Source organism: Oryctolagus cuniculus, chromosome 4 (assembly GCF_964237555.1).
Source record: "Oryctolagus cuniculus chromosome 4, mOryCun1.1, whole genome shotgun sequence".
Classification (NCBI taxonomy): Eukaryota; Metazoa; Chordata; class Mammalia; order Lagomorpha; family Leporidae; genus Oryctolagus; species Oryctolagus cuniculus.
The window spans coordinates 123,620,356-123,645,692 of NC_091435.1; positions in this window are offsets into that span (position 1 = coordinate 123,620,356).

Genomic DNA, 25,337 nt, shown 5'->3' on the forward strand with positions numbered 1-25,337 from the left:
TTTTTTAAATAAGTGAGGTTTTTTAAAAAGAGTCTAAAATGAACTCACAAAACCTGAGAATTTTTTTAAGCTTTTAAAATTCTTAATCTCTGCCTTTTATTCCTTTATACACATTCCAGTTGTTATAGGAATGATATTCAAATAAACAACATCGCATGACAGAAAAATCAACAACAGTAATAATGTTAGCAGTAAAATTAAGAAAGCTGTTATTGACTTTTCAGATAAAAATGTGTATGTGGTTCTTCTGATTACACATTGGCTGTACATCAGCTGCCAAATGTTGTTGCTTATTTTCATCTAAAAACACTAATATTTTGCCCTCCTCCTTCCCACAAAGATCCCTGAGCCCTGGCCGTCACCAAGTAGCTCCACCAAGGAAACACAGCTGTCCCTGGAGGACGGACCATCGGCCTGCCTCGGGGCACAGCACCCTGGCACAGCTGACTAGGACTCAACACTGACTTCCTCAGAGGATGCTGGGAGGACTTGACTCATTGTTTTACAACAGTCCCTTTAGGAGAAGTTACTCGCTGATCCATGCAGTATCAGAAATGGTTTGATTCTTCTAAGTCAGTGTGGGACTTAACATTTATTAACTGCTGGAAAATTTAGAGCAGACTTTGAAGCCAACATGAGCAAACAGACTCCTCCCTGGAGAACACATTTCATGTCATAATGCCAGCGTTATCAGCATCTTCCTACCTTCATCTGGGATTTTGGTACAACCATCCACTTGTTTTCAGTTTTATTTCTCTCTTCACATCATGTATGTCTTGGTGAATCATCTTAAATCCTTCTTGGGATAAGGATCATAAATAAATAAATGGAAGTATGGGCATTTGGTGCAGCAGTTAACCTGCCTCTTCGGGTACCAGCATTCCATATTGTGTGTTTGGGTTTGGGTTTGAGTCCCAGCTCCATTCCCAGTTTCAGCTTCCTGCTAATGTGCACCCTGGTAAGCAGAAGATGATGGCTCCAATAGTTGGGCTTCTAACACCCATGTAGAAGACCCAGATTGAGTTCCTGGCTCCTGGCTGAGGCCTGGCTCAATCCTAACTGTTGCAGGATTCTGGAAATGAACAAATAGAAGAGACCCCTCTCTCCCCACCCCATCTCTCTCTCTCCCTTTCAAATAAACACAATAAAGTTTAAAAATATAAACAAATGCATATATATGTGCACCTATGCATACATACACATTTTAATTATTCATCTGTGAAGCACTGATGTTTGGCTGTGTCAGTTACTATTCTTTTCATATCATGTCTACCTACCACAAGTGAAACTCAGCATATAATTCAAATACGCAACAGGATAAGAAACTCCCATCTGAAAATCCAAAATCTGAAATGCACCAGCATTTCATCAGCTGAGGGATGCCCAAATAGTAAAGGTTATGCAAAGGCCCCAAATCTGATAAATTCCAAAACCTGAAACACTTCTGATCATAAGTACTTGGGACAAGCGATACTCAATCTGTACCCTAATCTTATCTTTTATACTTTCCATCCCATAGTCATTAACATGTCATAAACAATTAGTGGCAAAGACATTTATACCCAAAGTAACTGCTTCAGGACCTGAGTTCAACCATACAATCCCTTGGCCTCACTAGACTATTTCACACCTCTTCATCTGTTAGCTGAGCTTGCCAGATTGGCCTCAAGAGGAAACAGAAATATTTTTTCCCTCCAGGTACTCTCTGACTATAAAAGCGCTGAGGATTTGCTTCCAGAGTTGTAGGTTGGGAAGACAGGCAAGAGGAGGGAAGCAGGGAGAGGGGATGATTTTGACAGAATTCTAATTACCTGACCATACAAAAATGGGTGTAAATGACCTCCAACTTTTGAAAAAGAAAATCAGATGCAAGTTTGGAAATAGTAAAAGTTATATGGCATGTTTGTCATATAGGTGAGCCAACGAAAGTTCACATGGAGACAGTAGGGAGACCACTTTCAGAAAAATATTCCAAACAAATTTTAAAAAAAAGTATGTGTGTATGTGTGCGTAAAATAAAGTAGGGTCAGAGGAAGCAAGGACCACAAGAGAGAATTGAAATTTGCTCTAATGAAAATGTATAATCCTTGTGATTATCAGTAAAATAAGGAAGCTCCCAAGCTTGATATTCATGAACAAGATATTTTCTAAGAAAAATGTGGTTTTGATTTTTTAAGCTCTGGTGATTACTCCTACATGGAGCTAACCATCAGTAGATTTATTTCTAACAGTCATCACTTGTGACGAGTACGGTTTCGAAAAGATTCAGCTCATGGGTAATATAAAATGTTAACCCAAGTCACGCCTTGAGATGTGGCTTAGGACACATTCCAAGGGAAACTGCTGATATTGCAGGTAAAGGCATCTGCTTCTACTCCCAGGGCCCAGGGAGCTGCGTTTTGGTGAGGTCTGTCCCCAAAATCAGAGCTCCAGGACAGGTAGTACAGAACAACATCTCAGTGCTCAACAAAAAAGGCCCCAAATTTTTACAAACCCTGAATAGGCACACCTGGACCAGATTTCATAGAATCATAAATAACAGGGAACAGAGGGGAACTGGAACCCTAGAAATCCCAAGGAGACAATCAAAGAAATTGTTACAATATTCTGAGAAACTTCAAGTTTTATAAAACTTTCACAATTTGTTCCATTAACCACAGAATGAACTGAGTTTAAAATTCTTCTAACAATAGAAGCCACTGGCTGTGTACATAAAGGAGGTGACAGGGTCATTCAGCCACCCAGGTTTATTCCAATGCCCTCCATCCTCTCTGTGAAGAGGGTAGCCCAACATTTGCAGTGCTGTCACTGCATACCTGAACCTATTCTGAGCTCTCCCGAGAGAGCTCAGACAACAGTCTATCCTCAAGGCCTGACAGTCCAGAGAAAAGGAGAGAAGTTAATCAAGCATTAACATTTAGAAAGGAGCAGCATAACAGTGGCTGGCAGAAGTCAGATATCTGAGTTCAAAAATTAGCTCTGGCTTGCAGCTTGGATCAGCTGAAAACTGCTTAATTTCTGTGCTTCATGGATTCATAGACACACGAACACATGCATATATGTATATATCTACACATAGATGGATATACACATATACATATATCCATACACCTATTTAAACATGGCAGTACTTCCAAAAGTTTGTGGGAAATGGAATTGATAGAAGTTTATTCTGATACAGAAAAAATCTGAAATCCATGCATAGTTTTTACATAAGTATTTTCATGACTTTTTGAAGACTTCTCATATGCATTAATTTCAAAATTTTTCTATCAGAGTAAGTATCTTTTTAAAAAAATCGATACTTTTGACAAACTTTATTAATCTTACATGTATATATATATATATCCATAGTGTACTATATATCCATAGTTTTTTATATATGTTTTACCAAGTAGAATTCATAGTAACTCTTTTTTTAAAAATCTTATTGAAAGGCAGAGTGACAGTCACAGAGAATCAGACAGAGAGAAATCTTCTACTCACTAGGTCATTCTCTAAGTGCCCGCACAGCTGTATCTGGGGCTGGCTGAAGCCAGGATCCAGGATCTCCATCTGAGTCCCCCACATTGGAGGCAGGGGCCCAAGCACTTGAGCCATCCTCCACTGCCTTCCCAGGTGCATTAACAGGGAGCTGGATCAGAAACAGAGCAGCCAGTGCCCCAAGTGGTGGATCAACTCACTGCACTGCAATGCTCGGCTCCAAAACAAAGTTATCTTTTAATTCCATTTTTCACAAACTTTTTGAAATACCTTTGTACATGCATACACACACACAAACATATACATGCACTTATATACACACATATACATATATACGCGCAGAGTACCTTCCTTGTACAGTTGTTACGAGAATTAAACTATGTTTATTATCTAGAAGACGGCCTTGCTCTTAGAAAGCACTATATGTGTTTCCTCAGTAACTAAACAATAAATAAAATATAAATAAAGTGTATAAGGAAGTCAGGCATAGCTGTGAGAATTAAAGAGGCCTCTCCACCAATCAGAGGACATCAGGAATGGTCTATCAGGATGCCAGGCTGGAACAGGATCTGTATTAAACTCTGTAAGAACAAATGCAGAGGCTGGCGCTGTGGTGTAGTGGGTAAAGCCGCTGCCTGCAGTGCTGGCATCCCATATGGGCACCAGTTCGAGATGTGGCTGCTCCACTTCTGATCCAGCTCTCTGCTATGGGCTGGGAAAGCAGTGGAGGGCCCCTGCACTCACATGGGAGACCCGGAGGTAGCTCCTGTCTCCTGGCTTTGGATCAGCGCAGCTCCAGCCCTTGCGGCAATCTGGGGAGTAAACCAATGGATGGAAGATCTTTCCCTCTCTCTCTCTCTCTCTGCCTCTCTTCTCTCTGTGTAACTGTATCTTTCAAATAAAATAAATAAATCTTAAAAAAAAAGAACAAATCCAACTTCACCAGATGGGCAAGGGAGAGACCTGGTGCTCCTTAAACTCTTTCCTTGTATTTCCATAATGCAAAAAGAAACCAAACTAGAAACGCATCAAGAGTTCCAAATAATTTGTAGGAAAAAATGTTCTTGTGTTTCTACATTCAAAATCAAAGAGAATTTTTACATTCTGTTTCCTAATATGTTTATTTTTAAATAAAAAACAGTGGCTTTAAATTCCCACCATGGGGTAAAACTGATGTTGAGGCAGACGTGTCCTACCTTTCCTGAAGAGGGAATGTTAGGGAGGGTGACACATTCGGGGGCAGAAGAAGACGTTCAGCAGGCTGGAGTGTGGGGAGGAAGTGAGTGAGTGGCAGGATCTCCAGGAAAATGTCTCTCCAGGAAGAAGTTCCATGGCAGGTTCCCTGTGGAAAGCTCAGGAACTGTCATGAAGTACAGGACAAAGAGGCCTACTAGAGATAAGAATTACCAAAAAAATCCGAAGTGGTCTATAGGTGCTCTTCCCCCTGGCTGTTGATATGCACAGCCATCAAGAATCAGAAGAGGAGGGGATGTTTTATTGAATCTGATGCAATGTCAAGGAAATCATGATGACCAAGCAATCTCACCTCAGAGCAGATTGAGTGTCCCCAAGATATGACTCCACAGAGTGTTGTTTCTACAATTTGGTCTTTGTCTACAGAGCCCCAGAAATGTGGTTTTGATCTGTGTATGAAGCAAGCTCTCTGATTTTGGCTTGCACTAGCCAAGCTCTTGGAAATATATAAAGTAGAATGTTAATTCATCAACTGACAATGAGAAAAATAACATTCATTAAACTGGAATACCAAACGGTACAATAATTACTGAGCAAGCTATCTGCCAAGTACTGAGATAAACACTTTACAAATGTTATCATATTTGATTCTGCAGTCTTACAAGGTCAAAGAAGCTGTTAGCACTAAACAATATTTTGGGGTACCTCCTTTGCAGTTCTTTTGGCCACTAGAATGTGAGTGAATTAACATGGGTGAGTATGTGGCAGGTCCTCCCTATGCTCTCACTCTCCCAAACATGCAGCTGGAAAGCAAAGGACTCTGGAACAGTGGTCAACCTACTGCAAGGAGACGGAAGTGTTGAGAGAAAAGACATCCTTGGTCTTCTGGACCAGGTCTAGCCCAGACAAGGTTCTGGCCAAGGGCCCCAAGTAAATAGCAGAAAACAAGAGGCTGGAGCAGGCAGCACAGGGCACATGGGAGGAAGCCAAGGATGAATGGCAAGAACCCTGTTGAAGGGGTTGATAAATGGAGGAGTCAGAAGAAGGGAAGGTTGTGACCAAATGGAAAAAAACTAGGGTGAAGCATTTCCTGACAAGGCCTGGAGTGTGAGCATACCAAGGGCTGCAGAAGTGCAGACGTAGTGACTTTGCAATGACAAGAAATGATGAAAATGCATCTGGATGGGTCATTAAAATATCAAAATCCTATAACCAACTCAAGGACTTAGATTTTTGAAACACAAACCCATGTTTTAGTATACAGCATACACACACATGGACATCTGATACTTGGAATCCTGCCTTATTCTCATTAGTCATTTTCTGCCTCACACCCATGTGTCTCCCAGACTGGTTTATTTTAAATCCTATAGGACACAAGTCTGACACAAAACTTTAATTCAATGTATCTGCCCTCTTTAATAAGAATAAGTCACAAGGAAACTGAAAAAGCCTTGGAACAAATTTAATGAACTTATATGCTGATTTTAAGATATGAGATCCTAAAAACATGTACTCTGTTATTGTCTTCAACCAAATATTTCCTTTCTGATTTTATCAAAAAGAATATGGGTGATGTTTTACAGACATAGCAGAGTTTGTCCTTTTTATGTAACTTTCTTAAATTTTCCAGATGGTTAACATATTCCATTTTAGTGTATTTGATCCATTTTCTAAATTTGCTACTTTTTTCTTTAATTAAAGGTTCTCCCAGAGGCTGGCCTCATGGTACAAGTTAAACTGCCATTTGTGAAAGTGGCATCCCATAGGAGCACTGGTTTGTGTTCCGGATGCTCAGCTTCCAATTCAGCTCTCAGGGGTGTGGCTGGGAAGGCAACAGAGGATGATGCCCAGGTATTTTAGTCCCTGCCACCCACGTGGGAGGACTGGATGGAGTTCCAGGCTCCTGGCTTCATCCTGGTCCAGTCCTAGCCATTACAGCTATTTGAGGAGTGAACCAGTGGATGGAAATTCTGTCTCTCCCTCTCTTTCTGTAACTCTGCCTTTCAAATAAATAAATAAATCTTTAAAAAAGTCTCTCCCAATCATTAGAATGGAGGTAGTAGGGCAGAACTGTGTTACTAGCCCAGTAACACACACGCTATTGCCATATTACCAGAAAACACATCTAAAAATTGAATGAATAACAAATAACAGCTGAATAAAATGGATAGTAAGAGATCTGACAATTTTTTAGAAGCACCATTCCTTGGAGGTTTCTGTAATGGTCCAGGGAAGGCTTCTTGACTTTTGTCAGGGAATAGCCAAAAAATTATTTCAATAGTGTGTCCATCTCAAATTTAATTAAAGAATTGACACTGTTGTTGGAAAGATTTATTTGTTTATTTGAAAGGTGGGAAGACATTGGCCGGCGCCACAGCTCACTTGGCTAATTCTCTGCCTACACGCCAGCACCCCGGGTTCTAGTTCCGGTCGGGGGGCCAAATTCTGTCCCAGTTGCTCCTCTTCCAGCCAGCTCTCTGCTGTGGCCCGGGAAGGCAGTGGAGGATGGCCCAAGTGCTTGGGCCCTGCACCCGCATGGGAGACCAGGAGGAAGCACCTGGCTCCTGGCTTCGGATTGGCACAGCACACCGGCCATGGCAGCCATTTGGGGGGTGAACCAATGGAAAAGGAAGACCTTTCTCTCTGTCTCTCTCTCTCACTGTCTAACTCTACCTGTCAAAAAAAAGGAAAAAAAAAAAAAGATAGGAAGACATAGAGAAGGAAAGACAAAGAGAAAGAGAGATCTTCCAACTTCTGGTTCACTCTGTAGATGATTGCAGTAGCCAAGGCTGAGCCAGGCCAAAGCCAGCAGCCAGGAACTTCAACCAGGTCTTCCACCTGTGTGATAGGGACCCAAGTACTTAGGCCATGTTCCGCTGCTTTTCCCAGGCCATTAGCAGGGAGCTGGATCAGAAGTGGAGCAGCTGGGACACAAAATAGCGCCCATTTGTGGTGCCTGTGTCACAGATGGCAGCTTTACCAGCTACCCCACAATATTGGCTCCAAAAAATTTATCATTAATCAGTTGAGACGTTCTCCAATTTTTTGGACCTTATTTATTTGAAGAAATATTTACAGACAAAAAAGTCTCTATTTATAGAAGCAAATAGGTAGGACCTCTACTACCAAAAAGAGTTCCTCAGCCTCTTTTGACCTTGAAATTCCTTTTACTATCCTTCATAAAGAAAGAAAAGGCTTAAAATGGAAACATCTTTAAAGAGGTAATATACCAACTGAAAATAGTGAATTTTATTCTAGAACATTCCTAAGAGCAGGCTTAAAGAAATACACGCATGGAGGTTGTTAGGCGAGATAAAGAGACAAAAAGTAAAATAAGATGAAAACTAGCTGGAGTTACATTTCCAGACTTACATTGGTTAATGTGTACACATCTTACATTTTTACTAACGAGAAGCCTCATCTAAAACTGAACAGTACACGGGGTGGGTATTTGGCAGTGGTTATGATGCCATTTGGGGCGCCTGCATTCCATATTGAAGGCCTGCGTTTTAGTGCCCACTCCACTTCTTAGCCGGCATCCTGGTTGACGCTAATGATCATCTGGGGAGGCAGCAGATGATGGCTCAATACTTTGGTCCCTGCCACCCACATGGAAGACCTTGATGGAGTTCCCAGCTCCTGGCTTTGACCTGGCCCAGTCCTAGCTGTTGCAGGCATTTGGGGAGTGAACTAGCAGACAAAAGATCTCTCTCTCTCTCTCACCCTCCTCCCTCTCTCCCTCCCTTTTAAACAAAGTAAATAAATAAAAGTTTTTTAAAAGTTTTTTTCAAAAGAACTAAACAGTGCTGGATGTTTTGTCCTTAAAAAAAAAAAAAAGATCTTATCTATTTATTTCAGAGGTGGGATTACAGAGAGAGGGAGAGACAGAGAGAAAGGTCTTCCAGGTGGTTCACTCCCCAAATGGCTGCAACGTCCAGAGCTGGGCTGATCTGAAGCCAGGAGCCAGGAGCTTCCTCCTGGTCTCCCATGCGGGTGCAGGGGCCCAAGCACTTGGGCCATCCTCCACAGCTTTCCCAGGCCATAAGCAGAGAGCACAAATGGAAGAGGAGCAGCCAGGACATGAATCAGCATTCATATGGGATGCCAGCACCACAGGTGGAGGCCCAGCCAAGTACACCGCAGCGCCAGCCCTGCACTGTTCCTTTAGTTCTGTGGAAATTCACTGGTTCTACTTACATGTTAATTGAACTATAATAGCAATACTACTTCTTTAACAATGTCTAAGATTATAGAGGGCATTAGTTTACCAGTTAAGACACTCGCACTCCATATCAAAAAGCTACACTTCCGGTCGGCGCTGCGGCTCAATAGGCTAATCATCCGCCTTTCGGCACCAGCACACCGGGTTCCAGTCCCGGTCAGGGCACCGGATTCTGTCCTGGCTGCCCCTCTTCCAGGCCAGCTCTCTGCTGTGGCCAGGGAGTGCAGTGGAGGATGGCCCAAGTGCTTGGGCCCTGCACCCGCATGGGAGACCAGGAGGAAGCACCTGGCTCCTGGCTTTGGATTGGTGCAGTGCTGGCCATAGCGCCATTTGGGGGGTGAACCAACGGAAGGAAGACCTTTCTCTCTGTCTCTCTCTCTCACTGTCCACTCAGCCTGTCAAAAAAAAAAAAAAAAAAAAAAAAGTACATACAGAAAGCTACACTTCCAATTCTAGTTCCGTGCTAAATGAATGGCATTCCGGCACCTTTAGACCTCAATCTAGGTCTCCCTTGTTGAGGACAGGGACTTAAGCACCTGAGCCATCATCTGCAGCCTCTGAGGGTGCCCATTAACAGGGAATTAGACTGAAGCACAGGAGCCAAGAAACATACAAGGCACTCACTCACACACAGGATGCAGGCGTCCCAAGTGGTGGCGTAACTGCTACGCCAAAGTCTGCCCCTCCCCCAACTTTTTGAAGTTTCCTCATACATTTATATTAAATTACCTATTTACAGTCATTTGTCACATACAACATTTTGATTGACATTTGAACATGCACTGGATGGTAGACCCATAACACTGTACTGGAGCTGAAAAACTGTCACCTAGTGACATTGTAGCCTTTACACATCCTAGCGCAATGAATTACTCCCTTCTTTGTGGAGATACTGCTTAAATAAACTAACTGAGCTGCCAGTCACAAAAATACAGCACATACAATTGTGTGCCATACGTAATACTTGATAATGATAATAAACTACACTATTGGGGCCGCCACTGTGGTGTAGCGGGTAAAGCTTCATCTGTAGCACCAGCACCCGGTTCAATTCCCGGCTGCCGGTTCGATTCCCAACTGCTCCATTTCCAATACAGCTCCCTTTTATTTATTTATTTATTTTGACAGGCAGAGTTAGACAGTGAGAGAGAGAGACAGAGAGAAAGGTCTTCCTTCCGTTGGTTCACCCCCCAAATGGCGCTATGGCCAGCACTGCACCAATCCAAAGCCAGGAGCCAGGTAATTATCCTGGTCTCCCATGGGGTTCAGGGCCCAAGCACTTGGGCCATCCTCCACTGCACTCCCTGGCCACAGCAGAGAGCTGGCCTGGAAGAGGGGCAGCCAGGACAGAATCCGACACCCCAACCGGGACTAGAACCCTGGGTGCCAGCGCCACAAGGTGGAGGATTAGCCTAGTGAGCCGCGGCGCTGGCCTACAGCTCCTTTTTAAAAGCATCTGGGATCATCGGATCAGCGCGGTGCGCCGGCTGCAGCACGCAGGCAGCGGCGGCCATTGGAGGGTGAACCAACGGCAAAGGAAGACCTTTCTCTCTGTCTCTCTGTCTCTCTCACTGTCCACTCTGCCTGTCAAAAAATAAAATAAATAAATAAAAATACAGAATTAAAAAAAAAAAGCATCTGGGAAAACAGTGAAAAATAGCTTAACTGCTTGGGCCCCTGCACCCACATGGGTGACCTGAAAGAAGCCCCTGGCTCCTGGCTTCTGTCTAGCCCAGCTCCGGCCATTGCAACCATTTGAGGTGTGAATGAGCAGATGGAAGATCTCTCTCTCTCTCTCTTTCTCTCTCTCCCTTCATCTCTTGCTTTCTCAAATAAAATAAATAAAAATATCTTAAAAAAAAGAAACTACACTACTTAAAACACATTTACTATAAAACAGTATGCCATAATACCAACAGCAGTCTCATCTATCTCATTGTACTGTATTTCTTGGTTGCAATAAGAGGCCATGTTTAGTTATTAGCCTATACCTTCTAGGCTTGTGTCAGTACACTCTATGGTGTTCATACAAGGATGAAATTCCCCAATGATGCATTTCTCAGAATTTATCCCCTTCATTAAGCAATATAACTATAATTTGCTCAGATTTTCACTTCACTTTGCAAATGTAACACATTCTGGTTTTTTGGGTTTTTTTTAGTTTATTTGTTTGAAAGGCAGAGAGAACAACATCTCCCATTTACTGGCTCACTCCCCAGATGTCCACAACAGCCAGGACTGGGCCAGGCTAACGCCCAGGAGCCAACAACTCAATATGGATCTCCTACATGGGTGACAGGCACCCAGCTCCTTGAGCCAGCACTTGGTGCCTCCCAAGATGCACACGAGCAGGAAGCACGAATAAGTAGAGCTGGAACTTGAACCCAAGCACTCTTAAATGAGACGCTGGCATCCGAAACAGCATCATCACTGCTATGTCATATACCACCTACCCCCTATAACATATCCTTAAGCACAGCTTTACTTTTCTTTCTTTCTTTGTTTTTTCCTTTGGTCAAAAAATACCTTTGACCATGTCGAAAATATTTCAACACAGCCTTAATTTAAGGTACCAGTGTTGTGGCACAGCAAACTAAACTGCCACCTGCAATGCCAGCATTCCATGTGAGAGCACTGGTTCGAGTCCCAGCTCCTCTGTTTCTAATACCACTCCCTGCTAACGCACTTGAGAAGGCAGCAGAGGATGCAGCAGCTGTTTGGGACCTTGCTACCCATGTGAGGGACCCAGATGGAGCTCTGGACTCCTGGTTTTTGCCTGGACCAGCCTCAGTTTTGGGACCATGTTGGGAGTGCATCAGTGGACAGAAGAACTCTCTCTCTCTCTCTCTCCTTCAAATAAATAAATGAAACTTAAAAAAGAAAACTACATCTTTGTACCTGGGGATCCTGAATACTGAAGTATTTGATAAGACCCTCAAACACCACAGGGCTTATCTGCAGGTAGACTTTGACTATGAACAATCCCCTCTGTATTGCTGATTCAATCAGCTTTTGAAAACACTATTTTCAAGTCTTAAAGTGGGCCATAAAATTCAAGGCATAAAGGCAATATAGTTTATAAACTCTGGAACAGTTTCTCCTACTTTTCTACACAGGAGAAAAAAATCTTTCTGCAATTTTTTTCTCCAGAAATTACAAAGTTAACATTTCCTCTTTCCCACCTCCTTTGAACTGTATGGAATTTTCCCACTGCCATAGGCTGAAACCCGTTCCTTCACAACTCCCAGTCTGTCCCACATGGCTGAATGGAATGTTCACTGTTTTTATGTATTGTGCCTCATTAGGCAAGTAATCAACCAAAAGAGACATTTATGTTAGACTTAGATTTTAGGTAAACACACACTCCAAACTTTTTTAATAAACCAAATTGCTAATACACTGGGCCTGCAGTATTCTAAGGGGATTGGTTCCAGAACAACCACTTCATACTAAAACCCTTGGATGCTCAAATCCTTCATATAAAATGGTATAGAACAAGTATTTGCATATAGTCTAAGTACATCTTCCTATATGCTGTAAATCATCTCTAGATTACTTATAATATCAAATATAATGTAAGCACCATGTCAACAGTTGTTAGGCTATATTGTTTAGGAAATAAGGGTCAGAAAAAAAATCTGCACAGTTTCAGTACAGATACAACCACTGTAAGCCTAACTACAATAGTATAAGACCCAAGGTCATTTGATCAGATGCAGAAACCAGATATGGAGGGTCTAATTATACTCACTAAGAGTTTTACATTACAAATAGACTGCCCAGAAAAGCTCATATAATGCCAGTGTCCTCTAGCCTATGTTATTGCAAAAGGCAGTGAGATCTAAGTCTGAAAGAATTCAAATAGCTCAGCAGACATTGAACACGTTGGAACTATTACAACTAAAAGCTGACCTTTTACTTAAGGAAGTAAAAAAGTCTAAAGAAATGAAAGTCAGTCTAAAGAAATAAATGGAAAGTAGTTAAAAGAGAGCAGGATTCATAAATATATTTCAAAAGGTTCATGAAACACATATTATGAAAAAACTACACATGGATTTCAAAGCTACTTTGCATAAAAATAAACTTATTTTTAAATTCCATTTTTCCACAGGCTCTTTGAAGTCCCTTCATCCATGAGCCACACACTATTTGGGGTGTTTGCTATTGCTACTCTAGGCTAACTGACTGAAGACTGTGGATATATGTGGCAAATCCAAGGAAAGCTAAAGATAATTAAAAGACTCAGGAGCAGTGGGCATTGTGGCCCAGCAGGTTAAATTGCCCTTTGGGACATCTGTACCGCACATTTGAATGCTTGAAATTGAGTTCGACCTCAGCTTCTGATCCAGCTTCCTGATAATGGGCACCCTGGGAGGCAGCAGTGGTGGCTCAAGTACTTGGGCCCCTGCCAGACATGTGGGAGGCCTGCATGGAGCTCCTGGTTCCTGGCTTCAGCCTGGCCCAGCCTTAGCTGTTGCAGGCATTTGGGGAGTGAATGAGCAAGAATGGAAGATTCTCTCTCTCTCTCCCTCTCTCTCTCTCTTTCTCCTGTCACTCTGCCTTTCCAGTAAACAAAATAACAACCTGTAAGAAAATAATAAAGATATTGGTTATTCCTCCTTGGAAAGAAAGACCTGAAAGCTGGTTTAATCATGGTAAATATCAGTATAAAATGGCCATTAAGCAGGTCAGGGACAGACTGCCCTCCCATGGGACACAATGGAAAGGGATGCATGAATTTCAACATAAGGGCCTAGACACCACACAGACTTCATAGTAATGAGAATCCATTAGACTGTAGCCTGAGTGATCATGGTACGAAAAGTGTGTGACCCCAAGGTCAGTCTCAACACACCAGAGTATCAGAATGAAGACAGGAAAGCAGATTCCCAAGAATGGAACAGGAACGGATTTCATACAGAAGGTGTCTAGAGGTCAGGAGGCTCCACATCACACATCACAGAGCAAGTCTTCCTGAGAGTCTCCTCCTATCCCTCTTTCCAGAAGTCCAGTCCCTCCCCCTCAGTTCCCTCCCCCTTTTCCCTCCCTCCTCGCACCCTCTCTCCCCGTTCATCTCCTGCAAACTCCCTCCTGGCATCACTCAACCTGTCTCAGTCTCTTCCTCTACCCACACAGGCACAGTGGAAGAGGAGAACTGAAGGTGCTTGTAACATTTGCTTAATGACACATGATGTAGGCACACAAAAAAGATGGCGGGGTTATGCCTCCTGAAAATGATGTAAACTTCTGCACAAGCCCCCAGACCACTTTTAGAAATGGTGGGAAGGGGTGGGCTAAAGGAACAAACCTGTGAGTTAAGGGTCAGTTACTGGGATAAGCATTGTGGCACAGCAGGTTAAGCCACCACCTGCAGCGCCAGCATCTCAAAAGCATGCTGGTTTGAGTTCTGGCTGCTCTGTTTCCAATCCAGCTCCCTGCTAATGCACCTGGAAAAGCAGTAGAAGATGGCCCTAGTCCTTGCGCCCCTGTATCCACATGGGAAACCCGGATGAAGCTCCTGGCTCCTGGCTTCAGCTTGACCCAGCTCTTGATGATTGCAGCCATTTGGGGAGTGAACCAGTAAATGGAAGATACCCCCTCTCTCTCCCTTCCTCCCTCTCTCCCTCCTTCTCTATAACTCTGACTTTCAAATAAATAAATCTTTTTTTTTTTAAGTCAGTTACTTTGGTTTAAACAGTCTCTTCCAGATAAACAGGCAATCAGTTCAAGCTCAAAGCTCAAATTTCCTCAAAGGCTTGTGTCCCCTCTCTTGTGAGGACTTGGGGAAGGGCAGAAATTACACATCTCTGGAAGCTGCCAAAGACAGTTGCCCCCAGGGCTGGCCTCCTCACATATATGCCCTGCACTACTTGCTCACAGCCTGCTGGGGACATTTGTGGTCAGCAAAGCTGGGGATCTCAGAAGTCTTTGCCCCATAAACTGGCTGCATCTGAGCCCATGTTGACTCTGAAAACCCTTCATCTACCTTCACCTCCTCTTCCCACGGCCCCAGATGGGCCTGCACTGGGATTATCCCACCTGTTGCCACCTGAGCCCTAGCAGGCCTCTGGTTTCAATGCTTGAACCAAAGCATGTAAGGACTTCTAGATCCTCCCACATCACAGAAGCCAAGGGATTCTCAGGACTATATGATCCTCTCCTGTGTAGACTCATCCTCATTCCTCTCCCTTATCTACCTTCCTCCCAATGGGCTTTCCTCCCTTTCCCTGTCTGGACAGAGTGTGTGTATGTGTGCGCATGCACGTGTACTTGTGTAAGTCTGTCTCTCCTTCCCATTAACTCCTACCCACACACCCTCCTAGAGATGAAAAGTGTTTTCTATTTTTTCTTTCCACTCAGTGGGAAACACTGCTTGTCCTGTTTTCCTTCAGAACTTCTTTGATACTTTTGCTTTCCTGGGAAACAGCCTCGATGGTGAAGGGTAGAAGAGAAAGAAGAATTAGGAAAAAATTTCACATCATATTAGTGTTTAAATAGCATTCCCATTATGTACTTATGGAGCCAATTTATCTCTATGTACCAGGGCACAAATATGAACTCAATCAACTTTTTCTGCCCTTTACCTTCATCCACACCCCATATTTCCCTTTCCCATCAATCTATGATACCCTGGACAGAGGGCATCACTTTATATTCACTTGTGGTTATTAATAGACTGTCTGAAGCTTGGAGCTCAAGCTCTATTTAAATTCCATCTCATCCAGATGCCACCACTATAAAAAGACTTGAGTAAGGATCCCAGCCATTTGCAATGAGGTAGGAGTAGGAGAGTGCTGATACCCTCACCCAAGCCTGGCTCATCCTAGAATGGAAGTCAGGAAAAGAGGCAAGGAAAGGGACAAAGGCCCACTACTCCACAGGATCAGCTGCGGCCCTCCCCCTGGCAACCGCTCTGCCTCTCTAGCAAATCCTGAGTGTGAGTGCTGGTACCTCAACTACACCCTACATCGGATTTAGAGGGCCCTTGGGTAGGTGTGGGGTCTCCCCACTGCAAAGTTCCCATATATGGGATATTTAGTTCCCATCCACTCCCTAAATCAGCTCAGATCATGGTGTCCAGTCCGGGGAAACTAGAGTGGCCCAAGACAGCTGCCTTCCTGTGGCATCTTGTCCTAAGGAGTTTCTCGTACCCTGGCCATGCTGCATGAAGGGCAGGCAAGCTGACTGCTCCATGGCAGCCTCTTCTCTCTGACCAGCCTTCTCTCTGCTCTGGGGGGTAATGGGTAGCCAGGCAAGCCTGTTGCTAAGCAGAGGTCAAACCAGGGATTTTCCCTAGAATCCATCACTGGGGCGCCTCTTCCTTCACCTGGTAATGGGAGTAGGAATGGCACCACCCACGTTTCTCTAAGACTTCAATGGATCAGGATCAGGGTATTAAGGGGGAGGAGATAGTAGGGGCTGATGATAGTTTTAGCCCCTTAGCAAACGCTTGGGAAAAGCTGTCAGATCCCAACCACTATTTTCAGTTCTAGGACCTGGTCACCAATAGAAGAAAGCAGAACAGGACCCCTGCTATCCCAGAATTTTTAAAACTGAATATCCCTTGTCATATTGCAATCCCTTTCCATCCTCATGCTTTGGAAGCAGATGGGCTCTCACTTTCTTCAACAGAAGAAATCTGTTCTGCCCAGCAATCACTGAAATGTACCACATTCCAATGTCCCTTCTAAAGAGCCTATGAGTCCATGAGAACAAGGAAAAGAAACAGCAAGTTACCTGTTTGAAGCTAGGTAGATGGTTACAACTATCTCATTCCTTATTTTGGAGTGAAATAAATATTTTCTCAGGGGCTGGCATTGTGGCACAGTGCGTTAAGACGCCGCCTGAGATACCGGCATTCTATATGAGCACCAGTTTGAGTTCTAGCTGTTCCAGTTCTGATCCAGCTCCCTGCTAATGCACCTGGGAAAGCAGCAGAAGATGACCCAAGTGCTTAAGCTGCTGCTACCTATGTGGGAGACCCAGACAGAATTCTGGGATCCTGGCTTCAGCCTGGCCCAGTCTCTGCGTTTGCAGCCATTTGGGGGAATGAACCAATGATAGAAGAGCTCTCTCTCTCTCTCTCTCTCTCTCTCTTCTCTCCCCCCTTTCTCTGTCATCCAGACTTTCAAATAAATAACCTTTTTTTTTTATTTCCAAAAGTTGATTCCTTACTAACTAAATGCTATGTTTTACAAGCTGGCAGTAATTTTCCCCTCCATAATACTCCATCTTCTGTTTGAGTCTATCTCATTCTGATCGGTATCTTTATTGCAAAATCAACTTCTGCCAATGAAGGTAGCTACCATATATGCTATTAGTAATTTTACATGCATTTCATTTGAGCAGGATTTTGATTTTATAACTGTCTCAATATATAAAGCTCTAGGGATGTCCAATATTCTTTGCCCTGAAAGGTTTTTGGATGTGAGTGTTTAGATAAACTACATCTTGAAAAACAAACAAAAAAAGCCTTAGAACCTTTGCAGAGCACCATTTAGTAGTAAAATGCTGCCTCCTTCTGGACAGCCTGCACTTAGTATGATAAATATAAATGTATCAAGAGATAAGTTTTAATGGGAAAAAATTTTTTTCAGAAAACTTTTAAAATGAAATTTAGTGAATGTTTTTTATTTAAAGAAAACAAAATTAAAGAACTAGGATAAATTTTGAAAGATTATCTAGATTTTGTCTTCAAGGTGGTAAAACCTAAACTACCCATCCTGTATATATGATCTGATTATCTATTCTTTGAAAGATCTCTTGATAGTAACGGAGGAAGTAGAAAGCAGATGATAGGCCGGCGCCTTGGCTCAATAGACTAATCCTCCGCCTTGCGGCGCCGCCACACCAGGTTCTAGTCCCGGTTGGGGCACCAGATTCTGTCCCAGTTGCCCCTCTTCCAGGCCAGCTCTCTGCTATGGCCCAGGAAGGCAGTGGAGGATGGCCCAAGTACTTGGGCCCCTGCACCCACATGGAAGACCAGGAGAAGCACCTGGCTCCTGGCTTTGGATCAGCGCAATGCGCTGGCCGTGGCGGCCATTGGAGGGCGAACCAACGGCAAAAGGAAGACCTTTCTCTCTGTCTCTCTCTCTCACTGTCTAACTCTGCCTGTCAAAAATAAATAAATAAAAATAAATAAAGAAAGAAAGAAAGCAGATGATAAAACTGAAATTAGGATAATTTTCATTTTTACTTTGGGCTACCCTCCTTAAAAATTTTAAACATCCAATTGGCATTGGCATTTAAAAATGCACACGTATGGGGCCGGTGCTGTGGTGCAGCAGGTTAAAGCCTGGCCTGAAGCGCTGGCATCCCATATGGGTGCCAGTTCTAGTCTCGGCTGCTCCTCTTCCCATCCAGCTCTCTGCTATGGCCTGGGAAAGCAGTAGAAGATGGACCAAGTCCTTGGGCCCCTGCACCCACAAGGGAGACCTAGAAGAAGCTCCTGGCTCCTGGCTTCGGATCAGCTCAGCTCCGGCCATTGCAGCCATCTGGGGAATGTCCCAGCGGATGGAAGACCTCTCTGTCTCTACATCTCTCTGTAACTCTGTCTTTTGAATAAATAAAATAAATCCTTAAAAAATGCACACATAATAATACTGCATGCCTAGAAAAATGAGTCACTGTGTATGTGTTTTAATAATAAACACAATGGAAATCTGGAGTTGCAGTGCAATGGGTTAAGCTGCCTGCAATGCTGGCATTTCATATCAGCTCCAGTTCCAGTCCTGGTTGCTCTGTTTCTGATCCAGCTCCCTTCTATTGTGCCTGGGAAAGCAGTGGAAGATGGCCCAAGTCCTTGGGCCCCTGCACCCACAAGGTAGATCCAGAAGAATCTCCTGGCTCATGGCTTTGGCCTGGCACAGCCCTGGCCATTGCAGCCATTTGGGGAGTGAACCAGCAGATGAAAGATCTCTCACTCTCCTCCTTCTCTCCCTCCCTCCCTCTCTCTCTCTCTCTTTCCTTTTTCTCTACAACTCTTTCAAACAAATTTTTAAGAATCTTAGAAAAATAAATAAACAAACACAATGAAATACCTAAGTCCTTAATTCAGTAGTCCTATGAATTTGGACAAACCACTTAATCTCTTTATTTATAAACTGAGGATAACAAACATCCTTTCGACCTCCAGAACCCTTTGTGAAGTGCTAAACCCACCTCTTATCTTTAAGACCTTAAGTGGTCACCTGCCTGAAATGAAAGAATAGAGCTAGACATGCAACCAACAAGAAGAAAAATGCCTAATGAGGTCCTATTTGTTGTATGACTAAAGCTCATTTGGTTACACTCAAATCTATCAACTCTCTACCATCTGGCGTAAAGAACTGGGGAAGAAGGTTACAAGACCACAAGTAATATAAAGTAAAATCCACGCCCCCACAGATGACCAGGTGGGTCTATCCAAAGCTAATGCAGCCAGGGACCCAGAGAGAGCCCTGTTTGCTCAGCTTCCTGCTATCCAACATTCCCAGACTGCTTAGAGCCTTGGCCCACGGTGAACCAATGTTGATTGTGCTCTGGTTGTATGAGAATTAAAGGGACTTTCATGATTCTCTGAGGACAGCCAAAATCCAAACCAGTTTAGAGAGCAAAGGATATATCAAACACTCTAATCCCTACTCAGCTTCTCTCTAGTGGACATGCAATGTAACTACCATGTCTGAATTTTATGTATAAAATGGGTATAATAGTACTGACCTCCTTCATTTGTTGTGAAGACAGAATGAGTTCACAAAAGCAGAGCAACTCATGCATGCTGGGTGCTGCTCTGGTGCCATCGCTATGATCATCACGATAATTTGCTTGTCCACAGCGTTCACTTATGGACAAATGATAAGTCTCCCTCACAGTTCTTCAATTTTATGAAATGAAAGTTTGCTGCTTTAAATCCTCTGGCCATCAATATTTAGAATTTTGTTCCTATACTACTTATCTGATATATTGTACAGTTATACTTTTCATTTTTCAACTACAAAGGAATAAATTAGAACTACTAGTGTTATTTGATGGCCTATTAGCCAAATGAATCAACAAATTATTTTGCAGCCACAAAAGCAGATGTCCTTGAAATGCACATTTCAAGCTGTTAAAGTTTTTATGATGAGGAAATATTCCAAATTCATTTTACTCCAAAAGTAGAAGGGCTGGCATATTCCTGACTCAAAACCATTTGGTAAATTGCCCTAAGAAAAATACTAGAAGGCTCCAAAAACCATTTTCATTGAGGACTAAAAATGACATTTGGACACTATATTGCATTTCAATGACGTAGCAAGCTTTAGCTCACACTTGATCTATTGAAAACCTGAATTGGTTTATACTCTGCCCAAACACTGGCTTCTCATATACTATACAGTATTTTGACACTCAGAACTCTCAGGAGCTGGCTGAATTGAGGCTTAGGAATACCCACAGCAGGTTCACAGCCTCAGACATAAAATCCCTTTGGAGTTATGAAAGGAGAGACGTAATTTAAAATTTCTGCCTGCAATCTTCTTCAGATCAGTTTTTTAAAGTAAATTATTGAGGCTAAGATTGGAGACCGGATAACTCATGTCTTTTCAATTCAGTTCAGTGTAACATGAAGTCTTAATAACCACAGAGCAGCATAATTCACTGGCAGTTTGTCCCAGCTGGCTACAGGGACCTCTGCGCCTCAGCCTTTTTACCCAGTCCAGCAGCTCAATGTTATCTGCCATTTTCTTTCCAATTAATTCTTAGGGAAGGCCAGCTGTGGACCAGTAAAATATCCCAGAAGAGAAAGCAAAAGAATCTGGTCCTCATAGAATAACAAGCTTGTTATACAGAAAGAACAAGTCAGATTACTCTTTTCATCTCCCACAAGGATATAAGGCAGTAAACATCTTAAATTTCAACACTAAGACTTTAAGAGAGTCATGAGAATGAGATAATGTCTGTGTGCTTCCCACACAACAGAGATATCCTTCTCTTTGGGAAGACTTTAGACAGATACCGAGGACACAGCTAGTGCTGCTTTCTAACCTCTTTTCGTAGGTTTCCAGAGATTTGTCAGATTCCAGGCCCACAATGCTAAATTCAACTTGTCCACTAGATGGCCCTAATACATACTAAGTGTCCCTAATCAAGTGAACACTTATTCCCATGATTAAATAAATATATTTAATTCTGTATGAGATTGAAGAAGTCCTCTTCCAAGGGAAAAACCATTCAGTGATCATCTAAAAAGCTTAATATCAAGTTATTAATAATCTAATAAGGTGGAGAATTAAACATAAACTTTTATCTCTATTTCAATCCTCCAGCAAAAGACAAAAAAGGAAAGTAAAAAGTATAAAACCATAGGGAAATAAAGAATGAGACCCAAAAACTAGCAGTCCCAACACTTCTTCAGGGAGTGGTAACTCAATGGCTGACAATGATGAACCTAGGCAAAGAATGAAACAGCAGAGAGGGAACCGTGAGAAGCAGGCTAATCAACCCCAAAATGTGGGCTTGGAGATGAAAAGTGGCCACTCCCACCCCCTAGCCTGTGAAGACAAAAGCCAGAGTGAACTGAAAATAGAATAACATGGGAGGAATTTACACACTGACCTGCAAGTCCTCTCCACCTCTATTCCCACGCACTTCCCGGAAAGCCATCAGACTAGGCCAATCTGTCCCCTTACAAACTAGGCATGGACATGTCCTACTCGGATGTAACATTTGGTGAGCCCCCAGAAATTGTCTTGCTCCTTGCGCCATAATCTACCCACTTCCTTCCAAAATCAGCTTTCCACCTTCCCTCTTAAATGTGAACAAATAACTAAAGACCACCAGACATTTTAGGGTGGTCTCTAACATAAGCCTCTGCCTGCAGCACCAGCACCCAGTATGGGTGCTGGTCCATGTCCCAGCTATTCCACTTCCAGTCCAGCTCCCTGATAATGCACCTGGGAAAGCAGTGAAAGATGGCCCTAACCCTTGGGCCCCTGCACCTGTATGAGACACCCAGAAGAAGCTCCAAGCTCCTGGCTTCTGCCTGGCCCAGTCCTGCCCATTGTGGCCATTTGGGGAGTGAAACAGTGGATAGAAGACCTCTCTCTCTCTCTGCCTCTCCATCTCTTTCTGTTAATCTGCTTTTCAAATGTATAAATAAATTTTTTTTAAAAAAGGAAATATTTCAACACAAGAGACACAGACTAAAAGCAAAAAGGGGAATGGGAAACTTAGAGGAAACAGGTGTTTAGAGGACAAAGGTTCTTGGCTGGTGCCGCAGCTCACTAGGCTAATCTTCCGCCTTGTGGCGCTGGCACACTGGGTTCTAGTCTCAGTCGAGGCGCCGGATTCTGTCCCGGTTGCCCCTCTTCCAGGACAGCTCTCTGCTGTGGCCAGGGAGTGCAGTGGAGGATGGCCCAAGTGCTTGGGCCCTGCACCCCATGGGAGACCAGGAGAAGCACCTGGCTCCTACCTTTGGATCAGCGCAATGCGCCGGCCACAGCGCGGCGGCCATTGGAGGGTGAACCAATGGCAAAGGAAGATCTTTCTTTTTGTCTCTCTTTCTCACTGTCCACTCTGCCTGTCAAAAATAATAATAATAATAATAATTTTTAAAAAAAAAAGAGGACAAAGGTTCTCTGAATAGAAGGATTTGCTGAGTCATCATGATATGGGGCAAACAGGCAGGCAGCTAGTTTAGGTCTGCGTGAGCTGGAAGCCTCTAAAAACCCCGTAAATAAAATCAGTCCTCCTACTGATCAACCAGAAGGTCCCCTCTCCCAGGCTGCACTTGTGTCATCCGGGACCTCAGGGGGAACACCATGGATGTTAAGCTCCACGTGGAGCTTGTGCAGGTGCTGTGAAATCCCCAGTGGCTCCACATCTGCAGAGGCACTGTGCGTTGCCAACAACCTGGGGGAGGGCTCGCTGTCTCTCCCTCCCACTGTAGACCAAGGCTGGAGGTGCTGCACAGGTGTCCTCTCCCCCTCCCCCACATGTCCTCCAAGCATTGCCCTGTGGGGAAACCCCTGCTCACGTACGTATGCAGGTTCAGTTTCATCATCCCCTAACACTAGTGTGCCTATCACTTTTCTCTAACTTTATTCCTAAATTCTATTTCACAGCTTCTCGTAAGCTTTCTGCTGAAGTTGTTGTTCTGGTAATTGCATCTTAAATTTCTGAGAGTCCTTGCTCATTGTGTATTTGTTTTCTCGTCTTTTAAATAAATTTTGTTATCACTTTGTATACCTTATACTTGTCTGTACTTAGAATGCTTGTCTTTATGCAAGACAAGAGCCTGGATTAATATGCCTTTGCCCACATCAACTATAAATGCTAGGGAGGGCAGGATCAGGTCCTGAGAATCTTTTGTAACTACCAGCAGCAAGGTTAAATAACAGTCAGAAAAAGACTTGTAAGACCTAAGAGCCAGGAGCATTTTCATAACAAAAAATTGAGGAAGGAAAACATAAACTTAGAACAGTGACCTTGCATTGGCTCTTGAATGATAGGCAGGATAATGCAAAGCAGGGAAATTTTGGGAATAGGCAGACAGCCCATAAGAAGAACTGCTTGTTGTTTCTGGACTAGTCACTGTTAAGTTCAGAAAATTTATGCACATAAGGAGGAAGAGTGGCATCTAGGAGCTGGCCACTAGGGTTTCTAGTCAAAGATTAAACATTTATTCAGGAAATTAAAAAGTTTTTTGTTAGCTTATGCCATTAGTTGTTAAGTGGTTACCTTCCCTCTTCTCTTCCACCTTCCCTCTCCAGTCTGGGACAAATCTGGGACATCTCAGCATTTTTTTTTTTATAACACAGAAAAGAAGAAAAATTTAAAGACATTGTAATTAATATCCTCTGAAAAAGAAGAAGTGCTGCTGTTATCTATGAATAATACACTATTTAAAATTTTTTTTAAAAATTAGACAATGAGAAAAGATTCTTGGAAATTAAAAATATAATAACCAGAACAAAAACTTCAACAGAAAGCTTAGAAGAGAATTTTAAGGAAGCTATAGAATAGAATAAAAAGCAATAAAATTAGAGAAAAATGATAGAAATATTAGTGTTATGGGATAATGAAATCAGTCTCAGTTCTTGTCTCACAATGAAGAAGAATTTCCATGCGGACAGGGACAGTGAGCAAAGCCAGATTTATTGAAGAGAGAAACCTCCTGCTGCAGCAGTCAGGGTCCGAGGGTAGGGGAGCTCCAAGGGAGGAGTGTTAGGAAACTGGCGCAGTTTTATCTATGGTGCGATCCACACCCTGATTTACATCCCGTGCCCCGGCTCCCCCCCCTCATTGCTGGAAGCCAGGTGGCCACATGGCCCAACCACCAGGGTCAAGCTCCACCCCCACCCTAATGGAATTCATTGCTCCTGCTTCCCTGCCCGCCCTCGGGCAAAGTTTTTAAAAGGACCTGTTCTGAACCTGGTTCTCTTGGCTCTTCTCTCCTGCTCTCTTGGCTCTTCTCATCTGCTCTCCTCTCCTCCTCTCAACTTCTTCTCTCTGCTCTATCTTCTCTCCTCACTAGCTCCTCTCCTCTGTCTCTCTCTTATACTCTTTCTCTCTCTTATCCTTTGTCCCTCCCCTCCAGTCTGCTGGGTTTTCCCCAATAAACCCTTTCCCTTACTCCGGTGTTTGGTGTGCTTTGTGACGGCTAACAAGGAGTTACCAAGGAAGCCTACAGATACTCTTTTATGCACAAAAAGTGGCTACCTAGATTTAACCAATCATGGGAGGAGCAGAATAACAGTTAACAACGAAGCAGGGGATTGAAATAACAACCAATCAGAGCTCTAGGACAGCAATCAATCAGAGGCCTGGCTAAAAATCATCAGGAAGCTGGAATTTGTAATCCTGTCTAGGCTGTTCTCATGATAAAACTAAAACTCCATCAGAGGGCTGGGGCCAGTAATCCTATCTAAGCCACTCTCCTGATAGAACTAAGTGTTGCTAAAGGCAGCCTCTGGGAAGAGGAAAGAACTTTGTCCACTCTAAAGGAGCTCCTCCCCTTTTCTCATTCCAATGGGACCTAACTGCCTATCTTCCTAACCATCTAACTTCTCACATTAGGAGATAAATCCAGGCTCCCTAATGTTACCTGAAAGAAGTTGGGTTTTTTTTGTTTTGTTTGTTTGTTTGTTTGTTTTGACAGGCAGAGTGGATAGTGAGCAAGAGAGAGAGAGAGAGAGAGAAAGGTCTTCCTTTGCCGTTCGTTCACCCTCCAATGGCTGCCACAGCTGGCACACTGCGGCTGGCGCACCGCGCTGATCCGATGGCAGGAGCCAGGTGATTCTCCTGGTCTCCCATGGGGTGCAGGGCCCAAGCACTTGGGCCATCCTCCACTGCCTTCCCGGGCCACAGCAGAGAGCTGGCCTGGAAGAGGGGCAACCAGGAAAGAATCCAGCACCCCAACCGGGACTAGAACCCCGTGTGCCGGTGCCGCTAGGTGGAGGATTAGCCTATTGAG